The 17,361-nt window shown below is 46.7% G+C and overlaps 1 protein-coding gene across 1 annotated transcript in view; it reads right to left on the reverse strand.

The window, feature by feature from the left end:
* The window catches only part of FAM83B (family with sequence similarity 83 member B), a 79,179-nt gene extending 62,358 nt beyond the window's left edge, over positions 1 to 16,821 (reverse strand). Inside the window, exon 1 of the mRNA XM_069973422.1 lies at positions 16,659 to 16,821. The gene's annotated coding sequence lies outside the window, so the exon portion shown is untranslated. The remainder of the gene's footprint in view (positions 1 to 16,658) is intronic.
* Positions 16,822 to 17,361: the final 540 nt, after the last annotated feature.

A 17,361-nucleotide genomic window follows, 5' to 3' on the forward strand; every position in this document is an offset into this window, starting at 1 on the left:
TATTGAAACAATCAAATGGAAAAGCAGACTGCTCCATTCTAAATCACGATGCAGACACTGTCATTTAGACCATATGTCTCAACGCCACTGTGGTGCTCAGTCCCAGACAAAAAGTAGTCAGACAGTATGTAGAGGATACAGACGGCACTCACCAGGCTTCATTTTATGCAACAATGCGACTTTATAAGGACATCTGGGAAGTGGGGGAGGAAGGGGTAACGGCAGTTTCGCGGCCACTTAGTCAGACCCCTGTGGTTACAATTCCTTCCTCCCCCGCTTCCCGGATGACCTAATAAAGCCGGATTGTTACATCAAGTGGATCCTGGTGAGTGCTGCCTGTATCCTCTTCATACTTATCTTCTTTATTGAAATATCATAACATAAACACTAGAGTAGCTAGCAGACAGCAGGGAGGCCAAACACCACTAGGATGTGTTACAGCCGTTTCTCACGTTCATGAGCGCTTCATCAGACACCTATACTTATATTATAGTTTTTTTGTGTCATTTCTAATCCTGGTGGAAAGAACCCAACCCAGAATACTTCACAGGAGCCCGGCCTTTCACATATATGTACACAATTCTGATGAAAAAGTAATAAATTAAATCTACAATGAAAATTTTCAAATGCGTTGCTGAGATAACTATGTTGCAATCTGTCACAAATACAATGTGTCACTAGTCATTTAATACACTTGCACTGTTGGGTAGAAAGTGACACCGATTTCCATTTTACAGACACACATTTCAGGTCTGCCGGGTGAGATAGCATTGCTAAATCAGACAGGGAGTTGTCCACAACAGACTCTATTAATCGTTAAAATTATTGGCAAGTAGCAGCAAAGAGTCGAAGCACTTCCCTTACTCATCATCCTAGAAATTACTCTATTGTCTCCTTTTAACACATGTTTTTATCCCCAAGAAGAACAAACAGTAAAGTACAAAGGTATGTCTCATAGCGCCTAAGTCAACGTCCAACCACAGTGCTAGCATTTACTGTTTGACATCTTAGATCTTAAGTCAACAAAGTAGTTACCTTGCGTTTCATAATCTAGATCCCTTCTAGTCTTCGTTAGTCCAAATTCCACAGGACACTGATGTTTTTGACTCAAGTTGTTGTCGATGCTCTTGTTATCTCTATGCGTAATTATCTGGAATTCCCCCTTCCCACCTATAACGGCACTATAACCTGACAAATCCGGAAGATATTGCCCTGTGATCGCTTGTTTCCTGATAGTTCTCTATCAACATGTCAAAAATAATTTGCCACCAGCCGCACATCTCTCCGTGTAATAGCCGATGGCTGATAAAAGCAACAGGCTGTGCGAATGATTTAGCCATTGTTCGCGCATTATTCAACTGTGATGATAAGCGAGCGCCGATCGAGCAGATAAGTGCTCATTTATAGCCGTGTAATACGGCCTTAAGTAGGGATAAGCTAAACTTTGTTGCCGCCTATGTGATGACACTTCTGAGCACTTTCCAACTGTCAGCCCAAGTGACAGCTGCAGCTGTCCACAGCTTTTATTCAGTAGCTTTCTATGAATGAGGTGAGGCGCAGAGGGTCTGACTGACACATTTCCAAATCCTATCATATAAACGTTGGGGAGGAGAATGATCCTCTTGAGAGCACAACTTAACTACCAGGTTAGAAGGTAGGGCAGCTGCTGTTGGGCTGTAAGGTGTGCCTGGGATACTATCAATACAAAGCACTGTCCTATTAAAGGGACACTGTCACATTGACAATGTGACACTCTAAGGTTGGGTTCATACTGAGTAATTCTCGTGGATAATGTCCGCGGAATTCCGCTGTCTGTCCGCGCGCACGGCCATGCGCCTTTCCGCCAGCTCCATAGACACCATTCTATGGGCCAGCATATTCCGCTATCCGCGGAAAGAAGTGACATGTCAGACAGCGGAATTCCGCGGACATTATCCACGAGAATTCCTCAGTATGAACCCACCCTAATCTACAGAAGGAGGAGGAGCTAATTAGGTTTATGTAACGCCCGGAGTAGTGGATCCACTGGACCGGCACCAGCGATGGCACAAACCTCACCAGGGAGCGGAGTCTAAGGGGCCGCTGGTTTTCACCAGAGCCCGCCGCAAGGCGGGATGGACTTGCTGCGGCAGGCGACCCCCAGGTCGCTACCCCTGGCTTGGTTGCTGGTGTCGGCAGGCGAGGCGTGGCAGGAGATGGCACAGGCAATAGTCTGCAGATGAGAGAGCACGTGACAGGCTGGACACAGGAACAGGTGGAGTGACAGGGGAACAGGAACCAGGAACAGGGACTAGGGACCAGGTAACGGACAGGACTCAGGAACAGGGACTAGGGACCAGGTAACGGACAGGACACAGGAACAACAGGGAGCTGGGCCAAACGCTATGGGAAGCATGTAGAGGCTCCAACACCTGTAGTGGGGCAGGGCTGGAATAAATAGGGAGTGATTGGTGCAACTGGCCAATTAGGTGCGGACTGGCCCTTTAAATCTGAGACAGCCGGCGCGCGCGCGCCCTAGGAGGCGGGGACGCGCGCGCCGGCCGGCACAGACGGAGGCAGGAGCGGGACCAGGTAAGGCGCCCCCCGGGGCCGAACATGTAGCAGCGCCGGGTCCCTGCACCGGGACCCCGGCAGCTGCATGAGATGGGGGGAGGTCGCGGCGGCGGCCCGGAGCATGGGACGCCGCCGCGGCCGTGACAGTACCCCCCCCCTTTGGCCTCCCCCTCTTTCTAACCTGCAGGAACCTTTTGATGAGATCTTGGTCCAGGATGTTAGCCTCGGGTTCCCAGGACCTCTCCTCAGGACCAAATCCTTTCCAGTCCACCAGGAAGAACCTTCTCCCTCTGACAGTCTTCATGGCCAGAATGTCCTTAACAGCGTAGACGTCGTCAGAGACGGCTTGAGGAGTAGAGAACGAAGATCTATCGGAGAACCGGTTCAGGACCACTGGTTTTAAGAGGGAAACATGGAAGGAGTTCGGAATCCGCATAGTGGGGGGTAGGCGGAGTTTGTAGGTGACAGGGTTGATGCGTCTTAGCACCGAGAAAGGACCGAGGAATCGAGGACCCAACTTGTAGCTGGGGATCTTGAGTCGGACATATTTGGCCGAGAGCCAGACTTTGTCACCTGGGAGAAAATTCGTGGCAGGTCTCCTCTTCTTATCAGCCTGGTCCTTCATGCGTTCAGAGGCTTTGAGTAAGGACTGTCGAGTTTGTTCCCAGATCGATTGCAGGTCAGATAACAACTCCTCCACGGCTGGGACTTCAGAGGATGGAGAGAGAGGCAGAGGAGGACGAGGATGATGCCCGTAGACCACATAGAAAGGGGACTTGCCTGTGGAAGTCGAGTCCAAATGGTTATATGAGAATTCTGCCCATGGGAGTAGATCGGACCAGTTGTCTTGGCGGCTTGAAACAAAATGGCGTAGGTAGTTGCCCAGAATCTGATTGACTCTCTCCACTTGCCCGTTAGTTTGAGGATGATAGGCCGATGAGAAGTCCAGCTTCACTTGGAGTTGCGAGCATAGGGCACGCCAAAATTTAGAGACAAATTGGGAGCCTCGGTCGGACACAATGTGAAGAGGAAGTCCATGCAGGCGAAAGATGTGTCGGAAGAACAACTGAGCCAGACGAGGAGCAGAGGGCAGACCAGGAAGGGCCACGAAGTGAGCCATTTTAGAAAAGCGGTCCGTCACCACCCAAATGACTGTATTGCCCGCAGATGGAGGTAGGTCTGTGATAAAATCCATCCCAATGTGGTGCCAGGGATGATCCGGGACTGGCAAGGGCAATAGTAGGCCGGCAGGTCTTAGACGGGGAGATTTATTCCTGGCACAGACTGCACAGGAAGCCACAAAATCCTTGACATCCTGGAGGAGATTGGGCCACCAGTAGTGACGGGAGATCAATTGCCCGGTCTTTTGGGCTCCTGGATGCCCGGCTACCAAAGAGGAATGCCCCCACTTCAAGATGCGTTTACGGAGTGCGGGGCGCACATAAGTCTTCCCGGGAGGCAGTCTCTGCAGAGCAGAAGTGGCAACTGGTACTAGGCGGTCGGGAGGTATTATGTGACGAGGAGATTCCTCTTGCCCCATGACATCGGATGCTCGGGATAATGCATCGGCCTTTAGGTTCTTCTCGGCTGGACGGAAGTGGATGGTATAGTTGAACCGAGAGAAGAAGAGGGACCACCGAGCCTGCCTGGGATTGAGGCGTTGAGCCGATTGGAGGTAGAGGAGGTTCTTGTGGTCCGTGTAGATGTTAACCGGGTGTTTAGCCCCCTCTAATAGATGACGCCACTCCTCCAGTGCCAACTTAATGACCAGGAGTTCACGGTCCCCAATGGTATAGTTCCTCTCGGCAGGGGAGAAAGTCTTAGAGAAGAACCCACAGGTTCTGGTCTTGCCTGATGTGTCCCTTTGCGAGAGAACGGCTCCTGCGCCCACAGAAGAAGCATCGACCTCGAGAGAAAACGGCCTGGAGACATCCGGGCGGACCAGAGCAGGAGCAGAGGCAAAGGCAGACTTGAGGCTATTGAAGGCTTGTTCGGCCTCTGGAGGCCAACGTCTGGGGTCCGCCTTCTTTTTAGTGAGAGCCACTATGGGTGCGACCAGGGTAGAGAAGTGAGGGATGAATTGCCGATAATAGTTGGCGAAGCCAAGGAAACGTTGGATGGCTCTAAGTCCCACAGGGCGTGGCCATTGAAGGACAGCTGCGAGCTTGGCTGGATCCATTTGTAGACCCTGGTCGGAAACGATATAGCCAAGAAATGGAAGACTGCGCTGATGAAAAACACACTTCTCTAGCTTGGCGTATAGATGGTTGGCCCGTAGTCTTCGTAGGACTTGACGCACTTGTGCCACATGAGTCTGCTGGTCCGGGGAGAAGACCAAAATATCGTCCAAATAGACAATGACGCAGACATAGAGGAGGTCTCGGAAGATATCGTTCACGAATTCCTGGAAGACCGCTGGGGCATTGCATAGGCCGAATGGCATGACCAGATATTCGTAGTGCCCATCTCTGGTGTTGAAAGCGGTCTTCCATTCGTCTCCTTTACGAATACGGACCAAGTTATACGCTCCCCTGAGATCCAGCTTGGAGAAGATCTTAGCACCACGAAGACGGTCGAATAGTTCAGGAATAAGCGGAAGAGGATAGCGGTTCTTAACGGTCACCTTATTCAGGCCCCGATAGTCTATACATGGGCGGAGGGAACCGTCCTTCTTCTGAACAAAGAAAAATCCAGCGCCAGCTGGAGACGTGGATTTACGGATGAAGCCCTTTTGTAAGTTCTCCTGGATGTAGGAGGACATGGCTTCAGTCTCGGGCACAGAGAGAGGGTATACTCGACCACGTGGAGGAGAAGCCCCTGGAAGAAGGTCTATAGGGCAATCATAGGCTCGATGAGGTGGTAGTGAGTCCGCCTCCTTGGCCGAGAAAACATCGACAAAGTCTTGATAGTCCTCTGGTAGCCCGGATAGAGGCTTGACATTAGCAGGTGACCTTGTAGAGCACTTGGATTGAGGGGATCTCAGACACCAGTTATGACAGTCCTGGCCCCAGCTGAGAACCTCCCCAGTTCTCCAGTCCAGCCTAGAGGTATGGAATTGCAGCCAAGGAAGACCCAGCAGGAGGTTGGAAGAGGAATGGCGCAAGACATAGAAGGAGATCTTCTCCTGATGTAAGGCTCCCACCTGGAGGACTAGGGGTGCCGTCTGGCTGTACACCGCTTCGGTAAGAACCTCCCCCGTAACCGAAGAGATAGACCGGGGTTGGGCTAGCTGGATCACGGGTAGCCGCCATCTTTGGACCAACGAAGCAGAGATGAAACTGCCAGCAGAGCCAGAGTCGATGAGGGCAGTAGTCTGGAAAACTTGCCCAGAGGGTGTCTGGATGGAGACGGGCATAGTCAACCTTGGAGAGGTGGCATTCACACCTAGGGAGGCCTCTCCAACCGGACCTAGGTGCGGGCGTTTCCCGGACGCTGAGGGCGTTGGGGACATCTCTGTCGATAGTGATCCGCGCCACCGCAATAGAGGCAGAGATTCTGGTCCAGTCGACGGTTCCTCTCATCAGTCGTCAGGCGAACACGTTCCACCTGCATAGGAACCTCTGGAAGCGACTGGGACATAGGAGCAACAGGATTCTGGAACACCGGTGCCAGCCGAGGATGGCGACGGGGCAGACTCAGACGCCGTCCTTGCCGGACCTCCTCCTCTCTCTCGGAAAACCTGGTGTAGACTCTGGTAGCCAGTAGAATAAGATCGTTCAAGGAGGTAGGCAGATCCCGGGCAGCGAGCACATCCTTCACTTGGCTGGACAGGCCCTTTTTAAAGGTGGCAATCAGAGCGGCCTCATTCCAGTCTAGTTCCACAGCCAGGGTGCGGAACTGGATGGCGTAATCACCAACGGAGGAAGTCCCTTGGGATAAATTGAGGAGAGCAGTCTCAGCCGAAGACGCACGGGCAGGTTCCTCAAAGACAGAGCGGAACTCGTCCAGGAAGATTCGAAAATTGGCAGCAACCGGATCATTACGGTCCCATAGTGGCGTGGCCCAGGCCAGAGCTCTTCCCTCCAATAGGCTGATAATGAAAGCCACTTTAGAGCGCTCGGTGGCAAACTGACTGCTTAAAAGTTCGATGTACATAGTGCATTGGGTCAGGAACCCTCTGCACAACTTGGGGTCACCTCCATATTTACTTGGGAGAGCCAGTCGTAGTTTTGAAGAGGCTGCCGGAGGTGATGACTGCTGAGCTGTGGTATGCTGTTGAACGGCTGCAGTCAGTTGTTGAATCAGCTGTGACTGTTGCTGAATCTGTTGAGCCTGTAGGGCGACCACTCGGGCTACCTCGCGGATATCAGGCACCTCGCCGGGATCCATGGTTGGAGCCTACTGTAACGCCCGGAGTAGTGGATCCACTGGACCGGCACCAGCGATGGCACAAACCTCACCAGGGAGCGGAGTCTAAGGGGCCGCTGGTTTTCACCAGAGCCCGCCGCAAGGCGGGATGGACTTGCTGCGGCAGGCGACCCCCAGGTCGCTACCCCTGGCTTGGTTGCTGGTGTCGGCAGGCGAGGCGTGGCAGGAGATGGCACAGGCAATAGTCTGCAGATGAGAGAGCACGTGACAGGCTGGACACAGGAACAGGTGGAGTGACAGGGGAACAGGAACCAGGAACAGGGACTAGGGACCAGGTAACGGACAGGACTCAGGAACAGGGACTAGGGACCAGGTAACGGACAGGACACAGGAACAACAGGGAGCTGGGCCAAACGCTATGGGAAGCATGTAGAGGCTCCAACACCTGTAGTGGGGCAGGGCTGGAATAAATAGGGAGTGATTGGTGCAACTGGCCAATTAGGTGCGGACTGGCCCTTTAAATCTGAGACAGCCGGCGCGCGCGCGCCCTAGGAGGCGGGGACGCGCGCGCCGGCCGGCACAGACGGAGGCAGGAGCGGGACCAGGTAAGGCGCCCCCCGGGGCCGAACATGTAGCAGCGCCGGGTCCCTGCACCGGGACCCCGGCAGCTGCATGAGATGGGGGGAGGTCGCGGCGGCGGCCCGGAGCATGGGACGCCGCCGCGGCCGTGACAGTTTATACATAGTTTTATAGGGAAAATTCCAGGATAATTTGTCATGAATTCATGTATACCTCTGCTAATTGTAAATAGTCAAGAGGGCGGGCCTTCTCAGTGACTAACAGCTAAACTGTATGTATAAGTGAGCACTGTTAGGACCTCCAACTTGACTACTATTTGACCAACTTGACCCGTTTACACCGAATTTGACCGATTCTCACTCCATGTAATAGAGAGAACGATCAGTCGATGCAATCATTGTTTCTTTAGGTCCAGACCAAAAATCACTGAGCGCACATTGCGACGTGTAATAGTAGATGATTGTTGTATAAAATAGTAAAGTATTTAATTACCTTACCATGTTCCCCAGTGTCCTTGGACCTTCCCTGGTGTCCTTGGACCTTTCCCGGTGTCCTTGGACCTTTCCCGGTGTCCTTGGACCTTCTCTAGCCTCTGCAGCTGCAGCTCTGCCTTCTGTTTCCTTCTGGTCCAGTCTCTGCACTGACAGGCCGCTCAGCCAATCACTGGCCGAGACAAGACCGTGGCCATTGATTGGCTGAGTGGCCTGTCAGTGCAGAGACCAGAACAGAAGGCAGAGCTTCAGCTGCAGAGACCAGGGAAGGTCCAAGGACACTGGGGAACGTGGTAAGATAAATAAATACTTTATTATTTTACACTAAAGGCAAGGACTGCACAGACATCACTAATGATATATATATACAGCCCTTGCTGCCCGATAGTCGGCCCGTGTAATTGCTAAGTAAATGAGTAGCAGATCTTTGCCCGTTTACACCTTATGATCGGGCCGTTTAATAGGAACCTGGACCCGTAATAAGCAGAGATTTACATGTTATCCTGATATGTTTCAGTTACTGGGCAAAAGATTACTACTGCTGATGGTCATTACAACTTTTGTATTCGAAATCTTTTGTGAGTCTGAATGGAGGCCTAATTCTGCCTGTATGTGCATAAAAAACAATAACACGAGAAACGCATTCTATTTTTCATGTAGTAAGGACAAAACAGAGAATGACAAAAGGTATGTTTACTGCTAAGTCTACCCCAACATGTTCTGTTCCAAAGAAAAACAAAGCACACCTGTGAGGTCATAGTCCAAAATTACAGCAGACCCATATCGAGATCAATCTCAAATAAATTAAGTTATGTAGTGAGCAGGAAAGAGAAGATGCAAATTAGGGATCTAGTCACACAATATTTAAAGCGAATGAGCCATCAGGTACATCGCTTTGTGTTTTTTACATTAATGAATCGGGGATGGCGAGGGGGTGCCCGTGGAACGGTCCTTTTTTTGAACCACGCCCGGTTCTCGTGCATGGCACCAGTCTATTCACGAGCACCGGCTCGGTCTGGAGAACTGGAGGTGAGCCCCCCGGCCCCCAGTGTGACGAAACCCCCTCTGTGACATGGCTTTATTGATTCTCACGGAGCCGCATCACAGGGGGGAGATCATCACACTAGGGGCCGGGGGGCCAGTCCCCAGAGCTTTATGCCAGGCCGGTGCTTGGGAACAGATCTGCGCTGTGCACAGGAATTGGGCCGTGGTTCAAAAAAAGGACCGCTCCTCCGGCACTGTACATTCGTTTTAATATGTGCATATATATATATATATATATATATATATATATATATATATATATATATATATATAAACCATTTTTTCAGTGCTATGACCCAGATTTATGAATCTGTCCAGTGCCGTCATCCACAGTTTAGTTCATAATTATTTTTACAGCCATTCAAACTGGTCATACATTTTGAATGACACCAATCACAGTATAAACAACTTTGAAAAGTTCTGGAAAAATTTTTTTCAAAGAGAGATCATTCCGAGACGAAAGATTTTTCCTAAACGAAATTTTTCTTTTTTTCATCCAACAACATTTCAAACAGGGCTTTTTTTTAACAATTACAAGCTGCTGTCACTGGTAGGCTAAAATTATCTGGTTTTTTTGTTTGTTTGTTTTTTTATCGTTTAAATCACTGATTTTCATCAACTTTAGTCTAATGTGTATGGCACTTTAAGATAAGGGGACAGATTAGCTCTATAAATGCCTGCAGGAGGCATTGTAGGAGGATAGCCTTGGGAGAGTAACCCCCCACCCTCTTATCTCATGCTAATACCTTTTGTTGTCTTGGGTTTACAGAAAGCTATAAAGCCTCATACAGCTGTGACAATGCACATTTTTTGTATTTTTCTTAAATAAAGACCCTTACCGACACAAAGAACTCTTCAACATTAGTAAACATACCGTACAATATATACAGATGATGAAACAATTCATCTGAATCTTTACTTATTTTTTTACCGGTTCTGCCTGACCTACATTAAGCCTATATATGCCACATATCTGCAATGTCTCCCAGCAATGGGAGTGCCATTGTGCTCAGCAGAACGAGACCTGTAATCTGCAGCCATTACACGTTTTGGGATGATCTGGAAAACATAGTCATTTATTATTTCCTAAATATTTGCAGAAGTAAGTTTTATGGTTTCAAAACCTGTGCAGGTAAATTTTAGCCACTAAGATATTTTGCATGTAGAACAGATGGTATGAAAATAAATCCTTAAAGGGGTAGTTCAGCCAGAATTTTTTTTCTTTCAAATCAACTGGTGCCAAAAAATTTCAGAGATTTGTAATTTACTGATATTAAAAATCTCAAGTCTTCCCGTACTTATCAGCTGCTGTATGTCCTGCAGGAAGTAGTGTATTCCTTCCAGTCTGACACAGTGCTCTCTGCTGCCAGGAACTCTCCAAAACAGTAGCAAATCCACATAGAAAACCTCTCCTGCTCTCCAGACTAGAGAGAATACACCAATTGCTGCAGGACATACAGCAGCTGATCAGTACTGGAAGACGAGATTTTTTACTTGAAGTAAATTACAAATATTGTTATAAATAAATTAATAAAAAATAAATACTTAATAAATAATACTAAATAAATTATAAATATTGTAGTGTTTATCATTTGTATTGATTACTCTCTGCAGACGAGGTCCTCTGCTTTGCAGTAGTCTATCAGCTTACTGTACTTGAGTTGGAATGGGATGTCTGGAATGTCTGGACAAAGTCAGGCTGAGTTCGCTCTGCGTTTTTGCAATCGTTTTTTTTTTTCATCCTTTTTATGCAAAAAAATGAAGAAAATTTGTGCGCATCCATTTTGATTCGTTTTTCCATTTGACTTCTAATATACAAAAAAAAGAATTAAAAAAAATTGATCATGATATCGCATTTTTTTAGCATACTCAAAAACGTGGTCGACCAAGTTTTTCTGTACACTAGAAAAACAAATTCATTTTGATCAGCTTTTTTTATTTTTTTTATATTTTTTTTATAATTGAAGTCAACGGAAAAACTGATCAAAATAGATGTACAATTGGATCCGTTAAAAGCGGATTGCAAAATCGCAGAGTTAACGCAACCTTAGCACTCCTTTCATCCCTAGCATTTTAGTTCTGTGCACTATGGTTGTATATGCTGAATTATTAAAAAGAAAGAGACTTATGCACCATGCACTGGGCTTGACAAAGCGCACCTGCAGCGCAAAGCTTTTGCCTCTCTAGACGTGCCCGCTTGCCATCTTCCCCCTTCCTTGCCTGCACTTCGTGTCCATGAATAAATAGAAGACCCCACTACTTTTGGGTGAGTGCCATACGTCTCTTTCTTTTTACTATTATAGACAGGGCCGATTCTGGGGTCCGTGCCGCCTGAGGCAAATCTCAGGCCACCGCCCCCCTCACTGGCACCCGAACCACCACCCCCCCGCGCGCGCGCGCACGGCAAGCCCGACAATCATCATACATTACCAGCCCCACTCGCGCCCCCCACTTCCCTGGAACACCCAGGGGCCGCGGCCACCGGAGCTCTTCAAGGCTGCTCTGCCCCTTTAAAAGCAGGGGGCTCCGCTACCACTAGCTGTTCTAACCAGTCCACTGAGCTTCCGGGACCGGTCACCTGATGCACGCTGGCCCCGGAAGCTCCAGCCCCGCGCACCACATCAGGTGACTTGTCCCGGAAGCTCAGTGGACTGGTTAGAACAGCTAATGATAGCGCAGCCCCTTGCTTTTAAAGGGGCAGAGCGGCCTTGAAGAGCTCCAGCGGCCGTGGCCCCTGGGTGTTAAAGGGAGGTGGGGACGCGAGTGTATGTTCCGGAGGGGCCCAGGTTGGCAGAGTGGTAAGCGGCCCTTCAACTGAGAATCTGGGCGGCCCAGCGAGTATTTGCCTGGACCGTCAGATTATCAGTCTGGGCATGATTATGCCGCCCCCTGCAGGACCGCAAAATCTGCCACCTGAGGCGGAATACTCATTCCGCCTCATGGCAGAAGCGGGCCTGATTATAGACTGTCTTACCACCCTAGGAGTCTGTTCAGACACAATCTTTTTGCTGATTGCTCATTTACTATGCTGCTCTATCAGTGGTGCCGACCTTTCTCTCTCCTGGACATATATATATACTGAATTACTTGGGAAAATTTTGACTAGCGTATTCATAAGTCAGCCTTAAATAAGGCCCCATGCCCATTCACGCTGCCAGCTTTACTAAGAGGTGCTCAACTCTTTGATAAATCCAGTGGGACCTAAGCCTGCTACATGGTGGGTGCCTAATTCTATACCTACTCTGTAGCAGGTGTAGATATCTACCATGATTTAGCCTCTTCCCGCCTTGCTATGCCCCCCTGCCTGCCCGCTTATCAGACTGTACACCACTGAAAAGACACAGATTTTTGCACAACCCACTTGATTTGCACAATAATCTTCCCCTTTTCCTTGGCATAAAGAAGAGGCACATTTGGTAAGTGCTGTAGAGCCCTTATTTAAAACCCTTATTTGTCAGCTGCAATATGTTTTAGGCTATGTTCACACATCGTCTTTGTTAGGCCACCTTTTAGTATGGGCATCATTGTGAGGACAAATAACGGCTTTTATTGTACAATAACGTTATTTGTATATTCGTTATTTGACCTCAAATTGAAGGACGTCCAACAGCCAAAAGAAAATGGTGTTGAAAGATAGCCTTAAAGGGGTGCTTGGGCAAAAATATTTTTCTTTCAAATCAACTGGGTCAGAAAGTTATATAGATTTGTCATTTTTATTTCTATTTAAAAATATCAAGTCTTCTAGTACTTATCCGCTGCTGTATGTCCGGTAGGAAGTGGTGTATTCTTTCCAGTCTGACACACTGCTCTCTGCTGCCACCTCTGTCCATGTCAGTAACTGTCCAGAGCAGGAAAGGTTTTCTATGGGGATTTGCTGCTGCTCTGGACAGTCCCTGACATGGACAGAGGTGGCAGCAGAGAGCACTGTGTCACACTGAAAAGAAAACACCACTTTCTGCAGGACATACAACAGCTGGAAGACTTGAGATTTTTAAATAGAAGTAAATTACAAATCTATATAACTTTCTGAAACCAGTTAATTTGAAAGAAAAATATTTTCGCCGGAGTACCCCTTTAAACTGCTGACACTGATAGCTGTTAGGTTAATAAGACACATTGTACCTTTCATACATCCAGCTGTGCTTCCAGAATTTAGAGAAATGCTTTTATCCTATGCAAAGAGTCACAGAGGCTTTCCCAAGCTCCTGAAGTGCAGCGATAAATTCCTCCTTACTCTTAACAGGAAGAGTGCAATGTTTTTATTTTAAATGGACTTTGTCCTCTCAACAGCACTCAATATGCATCCACCATTATTTCAATAATCATGTGACTGATAATGCTATATGCAGACAAAGAAGCTGGTCTAACAAGATGTCAATTTATAACATATGTCACTGTCATAATATCATGGCTATGTTTAGAACACAGGCCTGTTATCTCCAGTCTGCTGTGTCTAGTGCCTTAAAAAAAAGTTACCTTAACAAAATTAAGTAGGAATATGACATAAAAATAAACCCAGCTATCCAAGCGGTGAGATAAGAGTGCAGGTGTGCTCCACTGAGCGACATCTGTTTCACTGCTTGCACTTCATCCAATTCATGGAAGAAGTGCAAAATCTGAAAGCAAGGCCTTTAGTCTTGAACCATGGCAACACTTTCCCAGGGACGTTGCTTTCATTGGTCAGAGGAGAATGACCCAAAAAGGTATACAATGTGCTATAAAAGAGTATAGGATGAATGCCTTGAGGGGTATAGTTTCCAATATAAGATCAATTATTTTTATGCTTCTGAGCCTTTATAGTCACAGCAAAATACAATGTACATTAATAAAGTAGGCCTCAAATTTTGCATGGTGCTATTTCCCTTTTGTTACAATAGCCACATATTATTGTTATTATTATTATTGATAACTGGAAGAACACATATATGGGGGGTTGGGGTGGGGGGGTCTTTCTTTCACTCTCTCTCCCCAATGACATAAGTAGAACACACCATATTGGCCACTAAGATGAGTTATTTATGTAACATTAGCAATTTTCACTTTCTACACTCCTCATTGAAAGACTTAAGGGTTTCCAAAATATATTGGTTCTTTGGGAGCTCTGGTTTCTAGCTAAATCTATGCTCCAAAAGCCAAATTCTGATCCTTCTGAGCCTTAAAGGGAATGTGTCTATAAGGAATGACTTCTTGCTTAAATACTGTTTTTATGTTAAACATGTTTTTAAAGAATTGTTGGTGAAGTGTTCTTCTTATATTCCATTTTTCTATCTATATTACACATAATCCTAAAATCTTGCAGTTTTCATTCTCATCACTGGGGATAAAGCTAAGCTGAGACTTCCTGTTATGTCTGTGGTGATAAGAGGAGGCTGCTGTAAAGTGACCTGTACAGAATTGCAGTGACATGTGACACCAGTAGAGAGAGGAGACAATAGCAGCTCCCTGTGGAATGACCTCTTCAAAGGTCACAGAGCGTGCTCTATAATGGTTCACATTAATTCCAAGGAGACAGAGTCGGTCTATTGTCATCTATATCCATGAGTCTTGCTGTAAAGCATGCCGTTAAATGCTGTTAAAAACAGCTCTGGAAAGATGGCAGCATTCATCCTTTATGAAGCCGCTAAGCACTTAAGAGTTAAATGAGTTAATGCTTGGAAGCATTTGGCAGACCAATCGAGAATGAAAGAATTGAGAAAGTCAAGTTGAGAATACCCCTTTTACGTTCCTTGTGGGGCCTCTAATGAGGTCTTTTAACAGATGACTATTATGTTTTGGCATATTAAATTCTCTTCAAACTTAACACAATGAACATCCTTACAAAAAAAAAGAGGCCTCAAAATTCCCAATGTGGTCTTAATTTGACAGATGGCACTCACCAAGATTAGTTTAATCAATTTATTCACATTTCCGTGTCCTATGTGTGGCCTCCATATTGTAATCTCCATAACTGGAATGTGAATAGATTGCAGAAACTAATTTTGGTGAGTGCAGGAATTTCTTCACTATGAATGTACCACCAAGTATATCACTATGTTTTTTACATTAATATACTGGTACTGGTGTGGGGATGCAGGTGGTGCAGTCTTTTTCTAGAACCGCTGCCTGATAGCCGCGCATGGCGCCAGTCTGTTCTCGAGCACCGGCCTTGCATGAAGCACTTGAGGTGGGCCTGCCAGCCCCCAGTGTGACAATCTCCCCCCTGTGATGCGGCTCCATTTATTCTAACAGAGTCGCGTCGTAGAGGGGGGCTGGTGGGCCCACCTTGAGTGCTTCATGCCAGGCCTGTACTCTGGAATAGACTGGCACCATGCGTGGAAATCAGGCAGCAGTTCAAGAAAAGGACCGCTGCACCGGCATCTCCACACCGGTGTCGGTCTCTTCCTGTACAAAACACAAAGTGATATACTTAGTGGTACATTCACTTTAACCTTAGCAAAAAATTATATTTTATATTTCATATATATGTCTTATTTTCAAATGGATGTAGTTTTTAAAATCCTATTTATGCTATCATAACTTTAAAAAAATATAAATAACAAAAAAAAATGTTTCATAAAGAAAACATTATGGGAGAGATTTATCAAACATGGTGTAAAGTGAAACTGGCTCAGTTGCCCCTAGCAACCAATCAGATTCCACCTTTCATTTTCCAAAGAGTCTGTGAGGAATGAAAGGTGGAATCTGATTGGTTGCTAGGGGCGACTGAGCCAGTTTCACTTTACACCATCTTTGATAAATCTCCCCCTATATTCTTAAATGATTTTTGTAGAATCCGAAAGCGAAATCTAGGAAGCTGTCAATTTTACAGAATCAGGCTATGTTCCCACTTTGTATGACACTGGCCGTTCCGTGAACGGCCGGTGTCAGAAAAGATCACCCCGCATCCGAATTCCCCGCTGCTCACAATGGAGCGTGCGGCCGGGGCCGCACGCTCCATTGTGTGAACTGACAGGGTTTTCTGCAGCCGCTATTCAATGAATAGCAGCTGAAAAAAAAATACTGACAGTTTCTTGTGGCACTGCTAAGGATCCCGGCCAGAGTGTTTACTATGTGTATACACTCCAGCCGGGATTCCTTACATGGCCGCACTATATAAGAACATAAACAAGGAAAAATTTTAATCCCAAAGCAAATAGTATCCTTAGATTTATTTGCTTTATCAATATATACAAAAAGTCCCTAAAAAGTAGCCAACAGGGCTAAACCCCACCTGTCCCATGAATAGGCTGAGCTCATACACGTGCACAGAGCTATTATTATATATAGACATCTGACAATATCTATTTTTTCTTCTTTTATTCATATACAGTATGTTTTATACCACTTTGTAAAGTTTTAGCTTTTGTTCTTTCCCTCTGATACGCCTCACTTACTAAACTACAGACAAAACATAGTATTTCTGTCGCGACTACAAAAAATAAGTCTATTTCCATTTATACAACATAGCTATCCAGTGGCAACAAAGAAAAACAAAGAAGAGGTTCTTATCCGGTCTCTTTCTAACAAAAGAGAATTTTTTTTTTCCATTGCTTTAGGTAAGAAAATAGACACTTTCAGGAACATCTCAGATTAGTGTCACTGATCAACCCTATGTACACATTGCCGTCTTCTATACTCCACAGACGGTTATTTCTAACTTATCGGACATGGAGCTAGCACAGCACATCAGGTTGGGTTACTCACCATGAAATGGAAGCAGTGGGGCCGGCAGGTAGAAGCTTGTGGGATTCAGACAGACGAGTGTGTCCCAGTCCTGGTGGAGATATGAGAGTAACGTGCTTGGGTTTGGCTAGTCCTCATGAATAGAGCCCTTGGCAGACAGGTGTGTTACCTGTTGTAACATGCAAATGACTTGTCATATGAAACCGCCTTGAATGTAGGAGCAAAGCAAAACCAGTTTAAACTCAAGGCCCATCCCTTCCCAGCATAGTGTAATGCAGAGCGAGCTGACTGATGTGATACTGGGGGAGGGAGTTATTACCAAGTAATGACAGTACAAGTCTGGACGTCTTAGGGACGTTACCACACTTCATGACTGGCGTCTTAGGCAAGTGCTAGCTTCTCGTTGTCATTTCTTGGATTATTGCGCTCAGAAATGACATCACGATAGTCCAGGGAGTAAATATCCGACCTCCCTGCTGATGTCTTCCCCGCCGGGTCGCTGATAGAGCTGTGTGAACTCTTATGTACCTCACAGATAGCTGGGATATTTAGCACATGACCGCTCAGTCCTCAGTCCTTTCAGTCATCCAAGCACAAAAAGCAAAGAAGCCAAAGTCCATGGTAATAGTCAAAACTAATCCTTTCTAAACCACCATAAAACACTGCAGAACGCATATGCATATGCTCACCAAAAAAAAAAGAAAAAAAATATTTTAATTGAACC

This window comes from Dendropsophus ebraccatus, chromosome 6 (assembly GCF_027789765.1).
Source record: "Dendropsophus ebraccatus isolate aDenEbr1 chromosome 6, aDenEbr1.pat, whole genome shotgun sequence".
NCBI lineage: Eukaryota > Metazoa > Chordata > Amphibia > Anura > Hylidae > Dendropsophus > Dendropsophus ebraccatus.